Genomic DNA, 23,357 nt, shown 5'->3' with positions numbered 1-23,357 from the left:
AACCAATCGGCACGTGAAAGAAAACAACATAAAATATGTCAAAGAAATAAAATATGCTCCAAGCCGAAAAATATATAGATTTCTCAAATTGGACACAGCATCTTCTTTCCTTCAACCTCCACCGTCATTCGTCTCAAGAGAAAACTAGCTCCGCAAGAAAATGAGAGCATAATTTTTATTTTTTACATTTAAACATAAATAGTAAAAAAAATGGAATTAATAATAAAAAAATGCTTAAAATAAATAAATTTGAAAAGGAGAATATGAAAAAGATTTCATATTTCATTTCAGTTATTTTCTGAATCAATATGATCATATCTGAAATACGGGGATTTAAGAATATGAAGTCTCTTAAGTTTAAACGTTTTATTCCCGTCCTGATCTCATTCACCGGTTTTTTTTTACAAATTAATCCACGCCATTGAAACGAAATGAAGATGTCCGCAATTCAAAGACCCTACAAGAATCATCAAATCATCTCCGGTGAGCTTTTAAACATCCTGATAATTTCCATTGAGAGATATACTATACATACGTCCAGAAAGCGGTAGAACGAGCAGATTATGTCGCCTCGGCTGCAACGATTGAGATCTGAATGTCTGGAACATGTCCCCTTGCTAATCCACCATTCCCTCAAGCAGCCCTCAGACCAAGGAACGATTAAGATATGATACCGGGGCAATGCCATGTAGTGGTGCTAGTGGTTTTACGGGCTCCCGACCAGAGCAATTATCGTTTTGGGTATTATGTGCTCACTCCGGTTGGGTTGGTTGGATGGGTTTTGCGCTCTGTCGTCACTCCTTCTATCCAGAGTGCAGCAGCTTTTGGTCCTTCCAAGCAAGCCGAATGAAACGGGAAGCAAGCAATCATGCATGCAGCATGAAAAATTCAGGTCAAGTGGAGCAAAAGCGTTGACTGTTTGCTGAAATGTTGCCGAGTTGGTGAAACGGTGTTGCCAAATGAATTGTTGGGTATATGTTCTTCAACATCAACATTTCGTTTTATATTGCATACAAACTTACGGTGCTTTCTGTACTGTACTTACCGAACTTCACTGCTCAGTAAATCTAGGAAAAGTTGTCCACACTTTTCCAGAAATTATAATATGTCAACGAACATTTTGAATCGATTTTTTTTTCTTTTTTTACTGTTTGCGTCCTTTTATTTACACATTTTTGTACATGATAACATTAGAAAAACATTTAGTTTGTGTTTACATTTCAAAATGCGTTGTCTTACTCCGGAGAAGAGAAAAAGTGTCGTGCACAAGTGGTCTACTGTGAGTGGAATCTCATTGAGAAAATTACTATAAAAAAATATGATGAATATTGAACATTTGAAGATGAACCGAGGAGTGGTTGAAAATTTGGTCCTGTAAGTCCTGTTTTCGACAAATAAGTCAGGGATGCTCACAAACAGAAACCATCGGCTTCCGTTCGGGATGTGGCGAAAAATGTCGGGACTTCGACGTCTATCGTGAGCAACTTGGGCTCAGGACGTACCTGAAGCAGAAAAACCCTAAAAGGAATCAAAATTAAGCCGTTTTTGTTAAAGCAAGAGTTCGGAAACTGGATAATTCAATATTTTGCAAAAGTTCTGGATACATTATCATGGTAGAAACGTATGTGAAATCGGACAATAAAACCTTTGGGCCACAAACTTAACTGAACGCAAGGACAAAGATATCCTCGTAACAGAGAAGGCCATTTCAACCGAAAAATTTGGCAAGAAAGTGATGGTGTGGCAGGCAATTTGCGAGTGCGGCAAAATATGTAGCCCGTACGTCACATCAGAAACATGATAGATCCGTCATATTTTGGCCCGATTTGGCATCATGTCATTACGCCAAAGACACACTAGGGTGGTGCAAAAACCAAAACGTCTGTTTGTTCCAAAAAACATGAATTCGCCAAATTGCCCCGAAGCACGGCCAATCGACGCTTTTTGGGCTTTCCAAAAACCAGTTCCAGCTGATGACATTTTAAAAAGATTGGCCATTTATTTTATTTACATAGTATTCCGTCTCACGACATAACTTGACGAACATAATTCCTAAAATTAACTCGGTCTATGGCAACCGTTCTCCAATTTCTCGGGCACCCCACGTGCGCCAGATCACGCTCCCCAAGTAACACAGATTATGCCAACTAGCATTAGGAAGTTTTATTATGGTTTAATTATGGCATTTTATCGTGCAGCTCGTTTTATGGCGGTTTTATTATGGTCATGCAGAATGCTTATAATTTTTTTTCCGACCATATGTTTTCAGATGGTTTTGAAAACGCTAATAAAACTTTTATTAAACACACAGAGAACAGAGGTCGGGCTGGAGCTCAAATCTTGTGTAAAAATGCCAACCGTTATTTTAAAGAAAAAAATAACTCAGCATATAGCCACTAGATGTCGTTAAGAACAAACTTAACGAAGATTTATTTATTTTCGTTAAACATGCACGCTAAGGTAAACATCACTTTCAAGCATTAATGTACAACCTGTCTGAACATTTTTGAAAGTTTATTTGGTTACATTTATCGCATGAACTTATGAAATTAAATAAAAAAATAGAAAAGTTTCATTATGTATACAAACGATAAAGTTTTAGTTGGTTTAATTACTAACTTGATCGGCAGTTGAAAAGCTATCGATCCAACGTTTTGAAGGAATGATTGTAAAATCTATATCTTTTGTTTGCATTTTACTGTGCAATCTTTATCCAACTTGCTGAACTATAATCATCAACAAGAGAAACAGAAATTTTCTTCATATATTGGTATTTAGAGGTGTTGATAACACAGGTCTACCAAATTTACTTTTTCCGAGATGCACATAGTTATGACTTATTTGGAGGCATCTTTGGCGTTTTTTCTTCTATGGGCTCTCGTTTTTTTTATGAAAGTTTTAACTATTGAAGAAAAATAGAAATCCTTGAAGAAAAAAATGTAGACCTAAAAGCCACGCAACGCATCTAGGAAAAAAAAGAAACCTTAATTGATTAGAGGATAACAAATTGATTCAAAAAAAGATTTTTTCATAAAGGTGTGTCGGTTTATCTGTTTCTAATGATTAATTTACTAGATACTAATAAATTTTAGCATTTCCAAGCGCCAAAATATTTGAATTCACCAGACACATAAAAATTTGTTTTGAATCGTAGGAAACAAAAAATGATGCTTGCTGTGTAAGTTATCAACAGTATTCAAAAACAACCATTGTATGATTGATTGAATGATTGTCTGATTTGAACTGATGAAAAAACTCATTTGAGCTTCAGGATTCAAACCATTCAAACTATAGCCAACAGTTTTTATGAATCGATTCCTACAATAACGTTTTATGTGAGTAAAATGTAAAATTGGTTAATAAATTAAAATGACTGAGAAAATTAAAGCGTGTGAAATGCAAATTTTTATGTAAACAACAATTTTTGACCACGTGGCGACGAAAATTCAAAACATTATCAGGGATGCCAATTTGATGAAAATTTCTTTTTTTCCAATTTTTAAGATAAGTTAACCACCGTTAATTAATTTTGTAAATTTATTTTTCGGCATATCGGTGAAAAGTAGTTTTGAAATTGATAAAGATGGATAGAGAAGTGAGAAGAAAATCTACAGATGTTGAAAAGAGCGAAAGAGCATTTTTGCGAGGAAACTTATTAACGTACACCATACTTTACCCTGCAACATTTCATTATTTAGGAGAAATAGTACCGGGATAGAGGTGGCACTACCTTAACCTATACAATGAAATCTGGTTGGTCCGAAGTCTACATGTGGTGAACACGTGGTGAAGCCCGTCCGGGGTATACGTGTTCACCACATGTAGACTTTGGCTTTGGCTGGTTTTATTTACGAGCTTACGCGGATTTTCAAAGAAAAAATTTATGAAAGCGAGGTTTGAGGGTGGTATGGATTTCGAGGAAAAAAGCTCGGTTTTTACCAGGATGTATCCACAATTTTGATGAAATCAAAACCAAAAGCTCCAATAAAACTAACGATTCATGATTTTTGCGTCATATAACATTTTTTGCTTAATCAAATTGAACTTTTAACCATTTTATAAAATCATAGGGGAGATGAGGGCATAACGAGCACCCCGCACAGGGCATAATGAGAACTACGCTTTTCTACGAAAGTGCGTATTTTCTTAAATAAATTTTCATGGGGATTTGTTTCGTACTTCCTATAGTATTAATTTTTCACAAAAAAAGGAATCTCCTTATCATCTTTACAGAGATATTTAAAAAAAACTAGCTTGGTTCTCAGGTTACGAAAATATTATAATTTTTGAGCACCACGAAATAAGCTCTTATGATCTTAAAATAACCTTGATCTATAATGTACGCACTGCAACATGATGTACACATTGTTTCTCAATTTTTACCATCATAAAATTTTTGATTTTTCACTTTTATCAATTTTAAAACACGTTTTTACTTAAATTTGTTGACTAGGGGCATATAGAGCACCGTATTATCGAGGCATAATGAGCATTTTCTGCCGTAGAATCTAGCAGCGAATTAAAATTGATTTATAGCGCCACACCTTTAGTAGTTTTCATCCGACAATTTAGCCTATTGGTGAGGTGTCGGAGAGGTAATCAAAAGACTAGAGTTAGATTTCTGTTCGAGGTGATTTTTTTCCATTCACATTTCATGATCGATTTTTTTATTGTTACATTATACGGCTAGTAGCATCATCCTCCGAACAAAGCACTTAATGTATGAGCGTGCGTGAATTGTTTGTATTCTACAAACAGACCTAGATTATTTTGTTATTGCTTTGTTTGATGAATCTACGACTCACCTGACTTCATCGAATTGAATTCGCTGCTAGATTCCCCGGCAAAAACGCACATCCTGCTCTGATTAATGGTGCTCATACTGCCTCAGGGGGGGTTCTCATTATGCCTCCACAGTGGCTGGTTTTCAGCTTTTGGCAAAATTTTTTAAAATGCATTTTTTAACGTTTTCATCTAGTTTTTCACGTTTCAGCCCGTTAGGGAATAGGCTTTTCAAGTGTCTGAACACGGAACAATAATGTAACCTCCATATTATAGCTATTTTCTATGGTTAAATAACCGTTTTCCTTAAGGTGGCCATTATGCCCGCATCTCCCCTAAATAAGATCAATGCCACTGAGGTGTCTCGAGAAAAAAAATCATGTTCACTCCTGAAACTGATCAGCCCGGTTTTTCATTCTAAAATTTTGAGTTCCAATAAGCAGATTTTGCAAAGATTTCTGGTAAAATTGTCCGGGTTTGCTCGGCCTGGATACGTTCTGGAAGGGTTAATCATATAACATTATGGAATTTGTCACTGTTTTAAAGATATCCAAAAACCCTCTTAGATTTCACATCCAATCGAAATCCAATTCCAATCGAAAATATAAATTTCTCTAAAAATACACTAATTATGGTATTGGTTGCGTTTTAGGAAGTTGAGGATTAGTTGCAAAAGACTGAAAGCAGTTTAAAAAAAAAACACCTGGCACCCGGGGCAGTTCGTTTAGTTTTCGTTCACTTAGCAATCAGCATCTTCAAGTGGCTATATGCTGAGTAATATTCGAACGAAATACTAACGTATTCGCATTCAAATTCTTACACACGTTTTCGGCTCATTTTTGTTCTGGGCCAGACCTCTGTTCTCTGTGTTAAACATGCTGTTTAAGTTATTTTGAAAGAGTTATGAATGCTCTTTTTAAACTATAATAAAACACAAACACATAGAAGTTTGCTCCAAGCTTTCTTTGGCATGTTCTATAATAGCACTCAGTGCATGATTATTAAACCGCCATAAAACTAAGTGACAGTTCTCGATCAAGATGTCAAAACAGGACACGCTCAGATTAGATAGCACATATTTGAATTGGAACTCCCATTTTTACACATTTTTGGTAAGTTATGCGTGTTGGTTTTGAGTTAAAATTAAAAAAATACATCTTTGAAAACTTGAAATCACCGAAAGTGATATGAATATCTTTACAGTATGAGTATTGAGTGAAAGGGCCCAAATAGTAGGAAAAAAATTGTTGCTTGACGCCATCATTAATTCAAGATGGAGGCTTCTGCTTTTATTTTCAAAGCTGTAAATTACTGAAAATTTTGTTAAACCTTCACAAAATGGTTATTAGTTGATGGTAATAAACGAGTAGAAGTCAAATTTCGTTGCCCGTCGCCATCTTAAATCCAAGATGGCGGCTACCACTCAACTTGAAAATACTGTAAATGACTGAAAATCGCATAAAACCTATATTATAGGGGTATAAGTTGAAAGAAATCAACCGGTAGAAGTTGAATTTCGCTATCTGACGCCATCTTGAAATCCAAGATGGCGGCTTCCGCTAAACTTTAAAATGTAGTGAGTGACTTAAAATGACATGAAACCCAGGTGGTAGTGGGTGGAAGGGCTTAACGAGTAGAATTCGAATATTGCTATCTTACACCATCTCGAAATCCAAGATGGCAGCTTTCTATAAACTTTAAAAATGCTATAATTAATTGAATATCGCATGAAACCTCCAAAATATGGGTGTTTGTTAATTGGGATAGGTTATAAAAAGTTTATTTTTGCATTCTGACGATATCTTGAAATCCAGGATGGTGGCTTCCGCTGAACTTAAAAATACTGTAAATGAATGAAAATAGCATGAAACTCCCAAATATATTGTATTGGGTGCTAAGGCTAAATGATAGAAGTCAAATATCTCTTTTCGCGTTTCTCTGAAAATCTGTAAGTGACTGAAAATCCCACAAAAACCACCACAATACAGACTCTGTTCGTTTTAGGCAACATTCGAATTTGGCAACATCGAATTTGGCACATGTGCCTAAATCAGACGGTTAACAGAAACAATATAGCCTTATAGTTTTCGTTAGAATAAGGCCAATACAATTTAAACATAATAGCATGATAGGAACAATAGAATTACATAAATGGCAAAAAAAACAAAAACTATATACAAAACAAGAAAAGTGCTAAATGCATTAGAAACATAATGAAAAAATAATAAAAGCGATTTAAAATGATCTAAATTGTCTTAAAATTGTAGTTTTAATGTAGTATTACGTGAAAGAAAGTTGTGTTCAAGCGATTTTTATTGATTAACAGTATTTTAAATTCAATGGAAGCTGCCATCTTGGATTTCAAGATGGCGTCGGAAAGAAAAAAATCGACTTCTTGTTTAGCCCTTTCACCCAATACCCGTATAGTGGTGGTTTAATGCTACTTTTTGTCAGCATTAAGCATTAAAAGTTGAGCGGATGCCGCCATCTTGGATTTCAAGATGGCGTCTGATAGCGAAATTTAACTTCTACTCGTTTAGCCCTTTCACCCGATACCCATTTTGTTGGAGTTTCATGCGATTTCAAGTCATTTACACCATTTTAAAGTTCAGCGGAAGCCGCCATCTTGGATTTCAAGATGGCGTCAGACAACGAAATTTGACTTCAACTCATGATTTATTCCACGGGTCATTCAAAACCAATCCCTTTTCATTCAAAAAGTCTGTCCTCATTTACTGTACTAATGATTAACAACTCAGAAATGAGGAACTCAACCTTAGCGTGTAATTGGTTGGCTTGCGAGAGAAACGTCAAATCGTAGCTTTTTTTGGGGTCATCATTAAACCATAATAAAACTATGAATTGACTCACGCCATGTTGGTTGCAAAATCAAAAGGCACAAAATGACGCCATGTTGATGGATTCACAATGCAAGCATTGGAAAATATTTTTTCAGGCCTTTTTCCATCAATTCCATCATGATTGACCATCAGATTTGACGAGGCGCATTTATTTTAAGATACTTTTTCATATACATTTTACCTAAAATCTTGACTGGCAGTAGAAAAGACGCTCAATATATGGTTAAAACATTGGTTTTTTTAGCTATTAATTTTACCAGACTCGAAAAAGCTTAGTAAATATCTTAATTAAACTGAATGCAACATGTTATAAAAGCTATCATAACAGATTTAATTCAGATACAAAAAGAAAACTTGATGCTGATCAAGATGAAGTATCTATCTATAAAAAGTAATTTCCGTTTGTTTGTTTGTTTGTTCGTTTGTATGTTTGTCTTCAATAGGCTCAGCCGCCTTAACAGCTAGAAAGCTGAAATTTGGCATGGGTGCTTATTAGGACCAGGAATGATGAAAAATGTTTTTAGATTTTCGGATGACCCCTTTTGAAGAGGGTCGTCCATACAACAACGGTTTTATTCCCACGAACCAAAAGTCATGGCACCCATTTTGTGAACCGAGTTTCGTTTCCGTTCGTTTCGTTGGCAGGATTATTTTCACCATCACCATGGGCCGGGTATTCGAAACGACCATGCAGAGCTCACATGTAATGGATAGCAAATCAAAGCTTGCTGATTAAAAATTTGAAAGCGAACATTTAGGCGGGTGGTTTTGTACCTACCTCTACTGTTCAAAGCACGTGCTACCGGTACGAGATATTTAGATACAATAATGAGCCTACATTTTGATTGAAAAATAGAGCTAGCCTATTAGTAATATATTGACTAGTAGTGGCTTTCAAACCATTTCCATATTTTTGGAATTCCTCATAGAGAAAGAAAAAAAATTAGATTCAGAGTTATAAGTTCAAGGCTGCGATTTTAACGCTTCAATTGAAATTTTTATAGGGGATTAGAAAATTGATAAGATAATAAAATTTGAGGTTTTGAGTTTTATACAATTCGATTTCACTGGCCAATTTCTAACTTTTGAGTTATCATTGATGACCAATGTGGTCGATTCTACCGTCTTTTAATGGGATGTTTGTGCTCATGAAAAAAAAACATAACTAAAAAAACCGTTTTCATATATAAAAATGGTGTTTTCGAGATGATTTGTATTCGATAACTTCAAAAAGCTTTTAGTTGAACTTCCAACATTTAAGGTAAACTAATAATAGAATAGTGCGAAATTGAAAAGCGAAAAAATACACACATGCAATTGAAAACATGCTAAGTGAGTTTTCAACATGCTTCAACAAAGTTCGAAGGTTTTTTAAGAAATTTCGTAAATGAAACTTTAATATACCATTTTACAGGAAGCTCATTCATATTGAAAAGTGGGATGATCTTCAACAGATATTTTCATTAGATAGGGGATGAAAAAGATAAAAAATCAGTTTAATCTTTTGAAGATAAAACTATTCGGCCGAATCTATTCAAGCTTCTTTAGAAATGATGGTTGTAAAAAATGTTTTTAATGAAAGGATAAATTTGCATACCAGGATTTTTTTTTAAATTTCCATTAATTAAAACCCTATAACTATAAATTTTTCGATAAAACGAAAACGATGAACAGTGAATATTCTCAATAAAAAACTTTAAAAAGACTAACAAAACTAACATGGCATTGGTTAATGATGAATATAAAACTTCCAAAATTTCGAAAAGTCAAACGATTCAATTTGATTTATATTTTATGTGAACCCGAGCAAGACCGGGTAAAATCAGCTAGTCTTTTAAGTAAACAAAACTAAAACCAGAAAAAAAAACAACAAAACTACATGATTAAAAATAAATGTGAACAGAACTAGAACATCACAAGAGCAAACAAGATAGAACCATAATAAATAAGATAAAACAACCCAAAACAAAATTCACTTAACAAATAGAAAAAAAAATTGAATGGAAAAATAAGATATTAACAACATCAAAAGAAATATAAAATTAACAAAAATATTTTGAGTAAAGTAAGCATTTAAAAGTTTACGAAAGCCTTCATTTTGGATTGACCTGTCTATTTAAGTCATTTTTACCTTTTGTCTCGTTTTAATTTCCTAGTTTTATTTTATTTTACCATTTTAATCATTAAATTTTTGTTTTTTTCTAGACAATTCTTGTTGATTCTGTTTAATCTTGCATTTATCTTCCAACGTATTTTTAGCATCAGTTGAACTTGCTTTGTCATAATGTTTCATCAAATTTTATTTTGTTCTTTCAAGATTTGTCTTGTTTACTATTGTTTAGTTTTTAATTTTACATTGTGTTTTTTTTTGTTTTATCCTGCTATTAATTTAAAAAAAAAGCTGCTTTATTTTGTTTCAAATTTATTTGTTGAAAATTTATTTTATTGTTTTATTTTTTCTCTTTTTTTATGTTGTTTAATATGGTTATGTTTTGTCATATTTCGTTTTTAATATAAAGTTGTTTTTCGGTTAGACTTAATAAATTAAATTACTCGTGTCTTGTTTTAACTTCAACACCATTTTTGCCTTGGTTCGTCTGGTTTTGTGTTGTTGCATATTTTGTTCTTAAAATTTGGTCTAATTCTTCCTTATTTTATTAAGGTTCTTCTGGCTCTGTTATTTTTAATCTTTTTGCGTATACTTTTTGAATTGATTTATTTTGTTTTGTTTTTAATTAATCATGATAGATCTTGTTCAATCCAGTTCCATTCAAATGCATCGTTATCCTACTAGTTTTGAGCAATCTTGTTTTTTTTTGTTTTTTTTAGTTCGACCTCGTTAATTTTTTTTTAATTGGTTGTTCCTCGTTTTTATTTAGTTTATTTTTTTTGCAATTATTTTCTCGTTTTAAATTTTTTTTTTCGAAAAGATTATTTAATTAACATGAGATTTCAGACCATTTTAAGGATTTAAAAGATCAACGGAAGTTATCATTTTGGGTGGAGTCAGATAGTAAAATTTGACTTCTACTAGTTTAAACTTTTACCCAATACCTACATTGTGGAGGTTTTATGTGATTTTTAGTCTTTCCCAGCATGTTAAAGTTAATCGGAAACCGCCATCCTAGATTTCATAGATTTGAAGGCGTCAGACAATGAAACTCGACTTCAACTCATGGTTTCATTCCAGCGGTCATTCACAACAAATCTTTTATTTATTTCACTCTCAAAGTCTGTCCTCATTTACCGTACTAATGATTAGAAACTCAAAAATCAGGAATTCACACTTCGCGTGTAATTGGTTGGCTTGCGGGAGAAATGTCAAATTTTTGCTATTTATGTGGCTCTCATTAAGCCGTTATAAAACCAATAAACCATTAATCTGACCATAGTAAAGCTATTAAGCATTGAATTTCCTTATTCTAAAGATTTTACGAGATTTGATTGGCAGTAGAAAAGATGCTCATAAAATGGTTAAAACATAGCTTTTTTGGATCAATGCAGAAGATCATTTATCAACTATGCACTCATCTTTCATCAACCATAATGGTTGTTGAAAAAAGAAACAATAAAAAAACTCAGAGAACTTACGGAATAAAAAAAACCATAATTGCTTAAATGATTTATGAAAGCTCCAAAAAAGCTTTGATGACCACTATTTTATTGCAACCAGCATGATATTATCGAAAAATAAAAAAATGATCATAATGAAGAATCAAGGATAAAGCCGAACAGCTAGGTTTTAGCTTTATAAGAGTTGATTCTTCTTGTGATACATAGAATGCGCTTTAGCTTTTTATGAATATTTATGCTATAGTCCTAACGAAGTATACAAACCATAATAATGCTCAAATTGTTACTTTAGTTTGAAGACTCTTTTATTTAGTCGCTCATTGATGTAAATACCTTAAAGGTTTCGAGGATCCAAAAAGAAAAAAAAAAAGAAAAAAATCCTAGACCTTGCTAGATTAAATTCCGGTAAACTGGCAGCACTGTAATTAATCTGTTACTGCAACATTAGGAAAGAAATATCTCGAGCCATAACATTGGATGTGGTGAAAAGCTCAGGTTCACTGCCTGTCTGTTGTTACTTTCTTCCAATTTCTCAGAGTTTTCATTCACCTCGACCGAAAAAGGGATGCGGATATCCTGGGCGCAAGCCAGCAAACAATAGTAGATAGACCTACAGAGAGAGACTCCATCCAGATTAAGGGAAACGGAAAGCCAGGGAGCTGCACCTTCCCTCGCTTTAGCCAAACTTCAGTCAGACAGTTGGCAAAAGAAAGCCAAAACCGAGACACGAAGACACAAGATGGACAATAACAATAATCGTAATCATATATGCAAAGGTTGTTAATATCGCTATAATTATTACGGTTATGATGATGATAATGGTGATTATCGGTATGAAAATCTTTGTCCAATTTGCATACCACACCGCAAAAGCGCCAACACGCAGAGTCGGAGTTGGCAGAGGCCGTTGCCGTAATCTTATCCGGGGAAGATGGTGGCCATGGGTGGATGGACGAGCTGAATGGCCAGGTCGATTGAAGCCTCCAGGCTTTGAATGAACCAGTGAGTGGGGGTGGATGAGAAAATAAAAGATGGCATCGATCTTGGGAGCATGAATAGCCACCGACTGGGCGTTGCGGTTGCCGCAACTTAAAAACATAATCATGTTTTGGGAACGGCGTCATCGAACCAATCGATGTCGTCATCATCGAAGAATATCTTCGTCGAGAGGGAAATTAAATCGTCATCAGGTGGAATTCAGGAGTTTGAAGAATTTCTAATTTTAGAAAATATTTCCGGACGATTTTCTTAAATTTTTCTAACGTTTGAAAAAATATGAAACTCGAATTTGGTGGAACATGTTTCAACCGTAAACAAAATAAACCAAACATATGCTTCATCTCATTTCGATTTGGTTCAGGGCACCTGACTTCGGTGTGGCTTCAACCTTTAACCATCGAAATATACCAAAATGAGACTTAATAAACAAAAAACAGCATCTCCATCGGAGTTAGGCTGTTATCGTTGACTGGGAGCAACTAACTTATAGCCCAAAAAAATGGTTCTCCCTTGTTTTGGAGCTGCCACGATGCCGCCGAATTTCAAACGGTCCCCATAAACTACAACAAGTTATTGAATGGCGGCATGCCCAAGGGACGTCGCATCGAATGGACGGTAAAATGAAACATCGAATGGCCCCCGAAATGTTTTGTTTAGGAGCGTTAGAAAAATGAAGTCCAAGCTCTTCGGCTGGATCATATTAATTTTGGATTGTTCAATTTTGGGCCAGTTAATACAATTGAAAATATAACAAAACAGGTCAGAATCAATTAACAGTTCGTTCGTTGAATTGTTCTCACTATGAGAACATAACATTAAGGCCGTAAAAATTAATTTCAAGATAAAAATCACGGTGATTAATCTCAATTAGTAAATTACAATTGCTTTAAGTTTTTGGTCCCGATGAAAAAACACTTCTTTTAAGGAAATCACGTATAATTGCAGCACTTATACCCTTTTGCCACAAACCTTAAAAAAAGTGAATTTCAGTTATTAGAGGTTTTTCACAGGGACCAAAACATAAAAAAACATTTGAATAAAATTATGATTTCAATTGCATATGATGTTTGGCCGTCAAGGATTCGTTCTAAAATCTTATCGTAATTTTTTTCCAATTTTATCACTTTTACCAGTTTGGCTTCAATGGTACCATATTTGAATTGGATTCCTCATTTTTACATTTATTTGAAAAGCTATGAGGGTTACTTTTGAGTTTAATATTAATTTATTTTACAGATTATATTGTATAGAATGTTATTTGAACTCATTTTCGTATATCTGCACCTACAATGTGCGGCCCATGCATATTATTTATCGTATTTGAATACATTGCATTATTTTATTACGACAATACAATCCAAATCAAGAATATGTGCGCTAATGTACCTATATGGCCTCCAATATTATACGTATGTACTGGTTTTGCTACATTATATACGATATGTTTACACGTATATTGGCACGTATATTGGCACGTATTTTTGTGTTGCAAATTCGAAATACCCACCAAATGGTTGTCTGGGGAGTAGAAGTCGAATTTCGTTGTCAGACCCCATCTTGAAATCCAGGATGGTGGCTTTCGTATTACTTAAAAATGGTGGAATTTTTTGAAAATCAAATGAAGAGCTTGAGTGAAGAGCTTTACAATATGAATTCGAATTTCGCTATCTGACGCCTTCTTTAAAACCAAGATGGCTGCTTTCATTGAACTTCTTATTGCTATAAATGATTGAAAATCGTTTTAAACAACTACAATATTGGTTGAAAGGGTTCAAAGACTCCAAATAGCTTGAATGAATTAGACTAGATGCTACAAGATGAAGCAAGAAAACACAAAAAAATATATAGTTCAGCTTGACATAACCAGTTGAAATCAGAGAAAACAAGATTTAGCTTGATGTAGAGGATAAAATAAAATAAATTTAAACAAAATACGGAGCATCAATATAAACCAAACCAAATAAGGTAAAACATGACAAAACCAAATGATTGAAAAAAGAACTGGACAGAACAAGAGCTAACAAGATAAAATCCTTGACATTATGAGACATAACCGTATTAGACAAGATCCAACAAGGTTTCATCAGAAAAACATGATGAACAAAAAAAAGCATTCACGACACGACAAAACAAAATAAAAGGAAAAAAGGGTAATAAAATAATTTTCAACTATTTTCCGACTATGTGAATCATGCTGAAACAAGATATAGCATTCAAAACATGAGAAAACAACCCAAAAAATTAAAAAAAGTATATACAAAACAAACTGTACAAAAACTAGGTAGTTATAAGAAAAACCAAAAACATTGAAAATAAACAAGTAAGAAATTGAATTGAACAAAATTTGGATTGACCGTAACTTTTATCGTGATTATTATTTGTCTTAATCATGTTTAACCTTCTTTTAGTTTTTTTCTTTTTTCATTTCGTTAAAGCTTTTCTATCATCATTTTATTTTTGTTTTCCTTGAAAAGTCTTGCTGCTCTTGTTTTACATTGCTTTGTATTATTTTATATTCTGAGGTTGTTTTTTTTTAACTTGGTCTGCCTAGTTTGATATAGTTTTTTTAAATTTGTGTTTGTGACGTATATTCAAAGAAAAAGTGTGAAGAACCTCTTAGCTGAATAAAACGATGATTTCAAAGTAGTCGATCATTCTTTTGAATTCAGCCACAGTATTTGAAAGACTCAAATATTATATTAGATCTTATTCTACCTTTTTCTGTTTTGGTAAGTCTAGTTTTTTCATTTTTTCTTTTATCTTATATGATATTAATTGATATTAACTAATCTTGTTTTTTTTTATTATCAGGTTTTATCCTGTTTAATCCAGTTTCATTCAAATGCATCTGACTGTTTCTATTTTTGTCAAGTCTTGTATTTATTTGTTTGATTTTTTTTTCTAGTTTTACCTAGTGCATTTTTTTCATGTTGTTGCTCCTTGTTTTTCCCAATTACACTAAATTTAGTTTATTTCATTTTTTTCTAGTTTTTTTTTTCTTGTTTTCACTAGCAAGTAGCTAGTGAAATACTAGTATTTGGGTCTTTCAAATACTGTGGCAGAATTCAAAGGAATCATCGACTACTTTGAAAACATTGTTTTGTTTATTCTTGGTTTTTTTTTTAATTTAAATAGTTTTTTAGTGTTTTTTTTTATTTTATGTTGTACCATCGTGTTTCATTTTGTAAAATCCTTTGTAATTTTTTCATGTTCTGTTATGCATTTCTGATTTTCTATTGTTTAGTATTGCTTTAAATGATTCTATAATTTTTTTCAAGACAGAGAAGACAAAATCAAATAAAACAAGGTTTTGTCTAGTTTAACCTTGTTAAAGTATATTGATTATTCTAGATTAAACTTTGTTTAATATTATCTAAATGAAGAGTTCAGTACCGTAAATTTTATTTTGTGAAATTATTTTATCGGCTATATATCGGTGAAATTTATATTCTTTGAGAAAGAATATTTATGAATTGAAAGATCATAGACGGATAGAAGATTAGAATAAGATGAAAGATGTTGAAATTGAGCGGAAGGGTAATTTTAATTTGAAAAACGTTTCATCACATTTCATCGATTTGTTCCTCACGGGCCTACTACCTTGCAGTGGTTGATACAGATAGAATTGTAGCAACCACCACACAATAGTAGGCCTAGCGTAATTCGCCCCACAAGCGGAAACTTGCAGTACGATCGTTCCGCTCAATTTCAACATCTTTCATCTTATTCTAATCTTCTATCCGTCTATAATCTTTCAATTCTTAATTATTCTTTCTCAAAGAATAGAAATTTCACCGATATAGCCGATAAAATAATTTACTATTATCGTTTTTAACTTTACATCGTTTTTGTCTTGATCAATCTTTTTTGTTTATTTTGTATCTTATTTATTTGATCTTATTCTACCTTTTTCTTTTTTGGTAAGTCTAGTTTTGTCATTTTTTTTTATCTTTTACCATATTACTTGATATTCTTGTCTTGTCTAATCTTGTTTTGTTTTGAATTATCAGGTTTAATCCTGTTCAATCCAGTTTCATTCAAACGCGTCTGACTGTTTCTATTTTTGTCAAGTCTTGTTTTTATTTGTTTGATTTTTTTGCTAGTTTTAACTCGTTTTTTTTCGTGTTGTAGCCCCTTGTTTTTCATAATTACACTTAGTTTAGTTTTTTTTAAATTTTTTCGTCTAGTTTAGTTTTCTTGTTACCACAGTTTACTCATCCAGTAGACCGCAGAATAAAAAGAGCAACAGAGCACTTAGTCGTAGTTACTGGGAAAATATTTTTGGCGGAAGTAATATGAACCTTTTTTAGGGCACAAATCAGCAATAGAAAGGCAAATCAATTCTTCGCGCTACCAACTAAGTGGTTTGAAGCTTATGCGGTACAATAGTGAGTAGCAACTCTTAAAAATAGATCAGTGAGGTTGCGGTATTCATTCTGCTTGTAGCTTGCAATCGAATGTAAATAAAAGAGCTCGTAAAATCGGTGGATTTTAAGCAATTTACCCTATCTTATCGTGACTATAGATTAAAATCAAAGTAGGAGACAAATATTGACTGATAAATTAGGGTTTGTTGAAAACGCAGGTTTCAGAGGTGGAATAGAGTTATCTTCATTCATGTTTCGTCAGTCTAGTCACTACATAACTAAACAATTTATTAGCGGTTGCTATTGTCTCACTCTCCACTTATCATCTCCCCTAACCGGGAAAGTACTCCTTTCTGAATGAGTACTTTGATACTCTTACCCAGAATATCTGGCAACACTATTGTGTTACCACGAACCAAATTCGAGTAGTTTCGCTTTACCGTGTTATGATGTAAACATTTGTACCGCGTTTATCATCATCACCTGTCAGCAAGAGGAATTTCCTCAATTCGTTAATTGAGAATGCTGAACAGCTTCGCGTGCCTCACCCTCGGTAACGCCTTCGTGAACGCATCAGCTGGCTGATCCTCAGTAGAAAGTTGTCTCAAAGAAAGCTGACCGCTTCCTACGATCTCCCTGATGAATGCATATTTCACGTCCAGATGATTCATCCACTGATGAGTCTGCGCCGCTTCCAGATAGTGGATGCAAGGAATGTTGTCATCCATTAACATGAAAGGAGTGCTAACCACGCTCAATTCATCAATGAAGTTTGTTAACCACAAACCATCTTTGACTGCAAGGCAAAGGGCTTCTATCTCAGTTCGGTAGATGACAGACAGACCGTCTGCTGACGTTTCGTTGACCACGAAATAAGATTTCCGAAGATCATGATAGCGTAGCCTGATACAGATCTTTGATCATCAGAGTCGTTGGCAAAATCAGCATCAGCATATCCGATGAGTGGTTCCGATTTCGCGTTTCTGCGGAATACCAACGCCGTTTCGGTCGTAACTCGAATGTATCGCAGCTGGCCTTAGAAAAAACGAACACAAACACAAACAGGATCTCAATGAAACATGATGTACTATGTATACCGTGACCGGGATTCGATCTCATACCCCCTGGCTTAGAAGACTTGAAGGCTATCCTCTACGCCACGGGCGGCGGTGGCAAGGCCTTGCCAATGCCTAACCGTCGAGCTGGCTTGGTATTTGCGTTAGCCAATGCCTATACGCCAGGCTAGCCTGGTATTTGCTCAGTGCGTTAACCGCAGCACAGATATCTGGCCTCGAAGATGTCGTTATTGTATATTGTAGACAACCGATCAATTCTTTGAACGGTTGTTCGGCGATAACCTCATCATCATCTAGATCCATCGAACATTTGTGTCAAGCGGTGTGCTTACGGGTTTCAAATCGGGCATACCGAATCTTTGCAGAACCTTTTCGGCGTATTGATTGCGAAATCTCGATGACGCATTTCGGAAAGTCTCGCTTGATGGTCATCCCCAAGAAAATCTTGACATCCAGGAAATCCTTCATCTGGAATAGCCTTCCAAGCTCGGTCTTGATCCAGATAATCTCTGAAACGTCTTTTCCGGTAATGTTGGCTGTTGTTCTGGCTCATACACATCGGTTAACCGCTAAAATAGGTTGACCTCTGGTGGGTCTTAAACAGGCTTTTCGTTGCCCTTTTTCTGCTCAGCACCGCCACGCACTGGCTCCAAAACGTTGGATTCATCTAAAACCACGTTGCGGTGAATCTCGTTGGATCGACTCGAACCATTCCGAAGTCGATATACGTTATTCGCGTAACCCACTAATCCAGAAGTTTCGATTTCAGATCAAATTTCCGTCGTTTTTCCTTGGGAATCTGGGCGTACGCCGAACAACCGAAAATGCGCAGATTTCTCGGCTTTGGCCTCCGACCGTACCTCATCTCGAAAGAAGTCTTGTTGATCACGAGACCTCTTGCTGGTGATCGGTTTGTGAGGTACGCAGCGCACAAAACAGCTTCGCCCCACATTGTCTCGACAATCCGCTACCATGGATCATAGCTCTGGTCTTCTTCATCTGTGTAAGATTCGCTCGCTCGCTGACACCGTTCTGCTGCGGAGAATACAGGACCGTGAATATCATCTGAACTCCTGTCTCAGAACAATATCTTTGAAACTCGTTACTAACGTATTCACGCCCGTTGTCGCATCGTACTTTGCACAACTGCTGACCGAAGTGTGCAGTTGTCATTGCCTCGTACTGCTTGAAGCGCTCGAACACCTCACTCTTGCGCTTGAGCAGTTAGACGGTTATGAAGTGGGTGTAGTCGTCAATGAACCTGACGAATCAACGGAATCCGCCAGACGTCGACACCTCCATATATCCACACACGTCGGAGTGCGCAAGCTCTTATGGTCTACCTGACCTAGGCAGCTGGACGTTTAAACTGTTTAAACTGTTGGCTGCTTGTCTGCCTGCCATACAGCTTTCGCAGACAGCTTCTTTCTCCACCTTGACTGGAATATGGCAGATACCCTCTACCATATCGCCACGGACCATTCGCTGCAACGTTCCAATGCCAAGATGTCCATGTTGCATATGCCATTGTTTGACTGTTGGCTGACTTCCAAGCAAGGTTCGCCTGACTTAAGGGCTCCAAAGTAATTCCAAGCAATATAAGTCATTCCGGAGTTTTCCTTGGGCAAAACCTCCCCTGAAAACCACCAGAATCACCAAAAGGCACCAGAATCGATGACAAATCGAACCTTACGTTGATTCTGGTGGCTGATAACCTCAGCTTGCAAGCGATGGGAACTTCCAGCAGGCTATTTTATGGTAACCCCAGAAGAACAATCTCCTTTAGCCATCAACGCAGAATTCCGACGACTCTGAGAAACCTTAAGACTCAGCAGCATGGGATGGTTGAAGTCGCTGGCAACTAACCATAGCCCAAACCACCTCCTCAAGGAATCCAGAAATTGCTTCCAGCTGTGCTCGAGCACGCTTACAGCAGCGCACAACCTGAGCACCAGAGTAACCCTCTGGGCTAACTGTTCCATCCAGCTCCTCCTGGGTGTTCCTCCAGGTGAACCTTCCGACTTTCGCGCTGTCCAGTAGCGGATCCAAGGACTTCACCCGGTCGTCGGAAGTGAGCTTACGCATGCTGATCGCAGCATGCATAAGCTCACTTACATCGCACTTGCATCGAGAATAACTCGCTCGATCCGCGAACCTCCACGGACTCGACCTTTGACGGAACCTCCTGGCTGGCCTGGGATATTTCGCTAGCTGGTCTCTGCTCTGGCGGTTTTCAAACTAGTACGGATGGTCTTCCCCGGTGGTCCTCTCTGAGATGACTACTTGAACACTTGCTAACTGCAAGGCTGATTTACTTGAGAGTACCCCTCTCACTTACTCTTTGCTTCCGTATCCAGACGTATCGGGGCCCATTACCTGTTGAAATGAGTAATTCACAGCAGGTTTTTTTTTAAATAACTGTTAAACGCTTCAATCGCATTGTCTAGGAGCTTAAGATGTGATTTGTACAACTTATTGTAAGTTCATGTCAACTGAAAGAACAAGAGACATAAATAATAATCAAAATTATGGCAAAACCGTAGCATTTGGTAATACTTAATAATTTTTTGCGAATTATAACAATTTTAATATAAATTTAAGATTCTACAGTTAAAATTTTGTTGTCATAATAATTGTAAGTACGATTTGTAGCAGCAATGTAGTTAGATTCTTTTCATTGAAAAGACTACGATATAATATTTTCAATCTTACAATCTTGTACCCTATTTATATGCATCAAGGATGAGTAAATTCAGACAGTTTTCTATTAAATCTAACAAAAACCAAGCATTTGATATAAAATTTTCAAAAATCGGGCGCTATCCTAGAAAACAGATACAAAATCAATGAAAATTTAAAAAAATAAAATCACGTTTGTTGAAGTATTAAGTTTTTCGAGTATTGTATGCAACATATTTTAATTTTGAATGCAGTAGAAGTTGATCTCTAAGGTGACTTGATTCCTTAGCCTTTTCTTTTAAATTAAAAAAAAAATCATATTTCTTTTAAAAAAAACTGTCTCAAGAGCTTTTCTGTCAACTTTCTAAGCAAAATCTCACATATTTTTCAGGTTAATTAACTTTGAATGAAAATTATTCAAAATAAAATAAAACAAATTTTACACAATCTGCAAAAAACTCCAACATGAACAAATCATAAAAAAAAATACATTTATGTCAATATGTCAATTCTTTAAGGATGATCTGCACCTAAACGTCATATTTTTAAAACAATGGTTAGCTCTAATTTTATGCACAATTTTTCAAGACTATTTCCTATGGGTCTAAATGATTTAACTGGTTCAGTTTGATCATTGCTGAGAGTGTGATAAATTATGTTTTTTCCAAACACAAACGTTGTTGAATGTTGTTGAATGAAACTTGAAGTTCCATTTCTATGCCATGACTATTGAGTTGTTATAATACTTATAAAATCCTCTTTTTCTCAGACTTATAAATTTAGTTATGCAATGATGGCCTGAAAATTTTCGATTGACCGTTTTTCTTTCGATTTATTTTTGATAAAGAATGCCTCAATGAAAGATTAAATATACACAAACATTTCTGCTTCATATCAAGGCGCCGATGTGGTCTAGTGGATAGGCTGGCGCGAGTCTGGTATTGGTACGCCAGGCGTACTGGGTTCGATTCCCGGTATCGGCAAGAAAAACTTTTGGGTTCGAATCCCATAAGCGGGCCGACAGGTAAAATGTGTTTCATTATATAACTGATTATATAATTGGAATGTTCAATCAGTTGCCAGCTGGCCAGGTATATACACGGATGCCGGAATACCTGTAAGTAAACTAGCCCACCTGATTGATTCGTTCTTCCAAAATATACATACATCAACACACGCAATACATTCACCACATAACAGTTCATACGAAGCCATGGGGTCCGGGTATGGTGGCGCGCTGCATTGGAGATTTGTCGAACCTAATAATCTAAAGAATGTATGTGAACCCATACTTTGGCAGAAACTGCGGTGAATCCGTGCACCCATGGTGGATTACCAACATACATACAACATACAAACATTTCTGTTTCATATCCATCAACGAAATCGAGTATTATCCTTGTTTAAGGAGCAAAGAAGTTTGGAGTAACATGATGTCTGGAACTGTAAGAGGTGGTGGGATGCTAGATTTGAATAAATAGATTAATTAAGAAAACGGGATCAAGTAAATCAACTCTTTTCCATATCTAAAAATCAAAATCATTACTTTAGTTCTGAAGAAAGTTTGAAAAAATGAATCCTGCAGGACCAAGAACAAATAATAAAACTTCTATAAAGATACAAAAAATTAACTGGGAGTTTAAATTCTGAAATTTAAAAAGGCAATACAAATTCCCAATTTTTCTTTCAGCATTCAGCCGACACCCCCTCCTTGGAAATTTCCGAAAAAATCAAAAAGGGAAATAAAAAAAAGTTTAAATAATTGGATAGTAATATGACATTCGAACAAAGTGGAGAAATGAGTCCAACTGCGTTTTTTAAATTTAAGGGAAAAGATAAAATGAAAAATGATGTTGAAAAACATGCGAAAAAATAATCGTCCGGGGCCAATGTGTTTTCGTTGACTGAATTTTTAAGTCAAGTCCCTTCGATGGATCACATTTGAAAATATTCAAACAGTTTTTATTTTTTCTAAAACTCGATTGAACGATTCTGTTCAGTTTAAATTGTATGCTATTTTGTTGCTCTATAAGGTTTTGTTCAATCAACTTTTTTTTTTCAACTATCAATATTAAAGATTAATGTTCCAAACTGTTGAATTCTCGACAGGAAACTGAAACACATAAACAATTAAAATTGATCTATAATCTTAATATGAACATGAAACTATTTTTTTTTAATGATTTTATTTATTAAACAAGAAAAATCAATAAAAGTTTCAAGTTTATTAAAAAAAACATCAAAGTTATTCAATACAAATCGGGCTTTCAATTTATAGTGAAAGTGTTCACTAAAGTGAAAAAAATTTAAATGGTTTCTATCTGTCTATTTTTTTCAATATTGCGTTTATGCTTTAAAAAGTATTTTAAACATCATGCGTGCTGATATTCATACAAATCATTCTTCGTTTGCACGTTATCATCATAAAAGCCCACGAAAAATTGAAAACGATATAAATACCATAACCTCTCAAAAACACCATAAATCAATCAACCTAATGCAAAGCACCAAAATCGATGCACGTTATGATTACATCTCTGTTTCCAAAAAATCCTCCACACGAAGCAAGGGGAGACAACAACCAAAAAAATGTCATCTGAGCAATAAAAGGAAGATACTTTTGATTTTGTTTGGCAATACCTGCCACAAATGGTCTGGGGGGTTTATGGGAAAAGACATTAAATTTTCTAGCTCTAAACATGGTGTTTACCAAAAACTAGTTGGGGTGTTTTGTGAGTTAGAAATAGAAAGAAAAAAAATACTTCAATCAATTTCGTCATCGATGATTCAGACTGACGACAAATTAGTCTTCCTATGGTCGTTGCATGTAGCTGGTGGTCGATCGCTTTTGATCGAAAGTTGCAGGGATTTCTAACTCATTTGATTTTATTGACTGGGGTTGGTCAATAAAAATATCTTCAATTTGCAGAGACATCATAGACTTTTGGACTTGTCGGTAAACAATATTTCAAACGATGACGTTCAATTTAATATTGGTAAAGGAAAAGACAAATTATATC

Source organism: Uranotaenia lowii, chromosome 3 (assembly GCF_029784155.1).
Source record: "Uranotaenia lowii strain MFRU-FL chromosome 3, ASM2978415v1, whole genome shotgun sequence".
NCBI classification, from domain to species: Eukaryota; Metazoa; Arthropoda; class Insecta; order Diptera; family Culicidae; genus Uranotaenia; species Uranotaenia lowii.
This window is presented reverse-complemented; position numbering follows the sequence as displayed.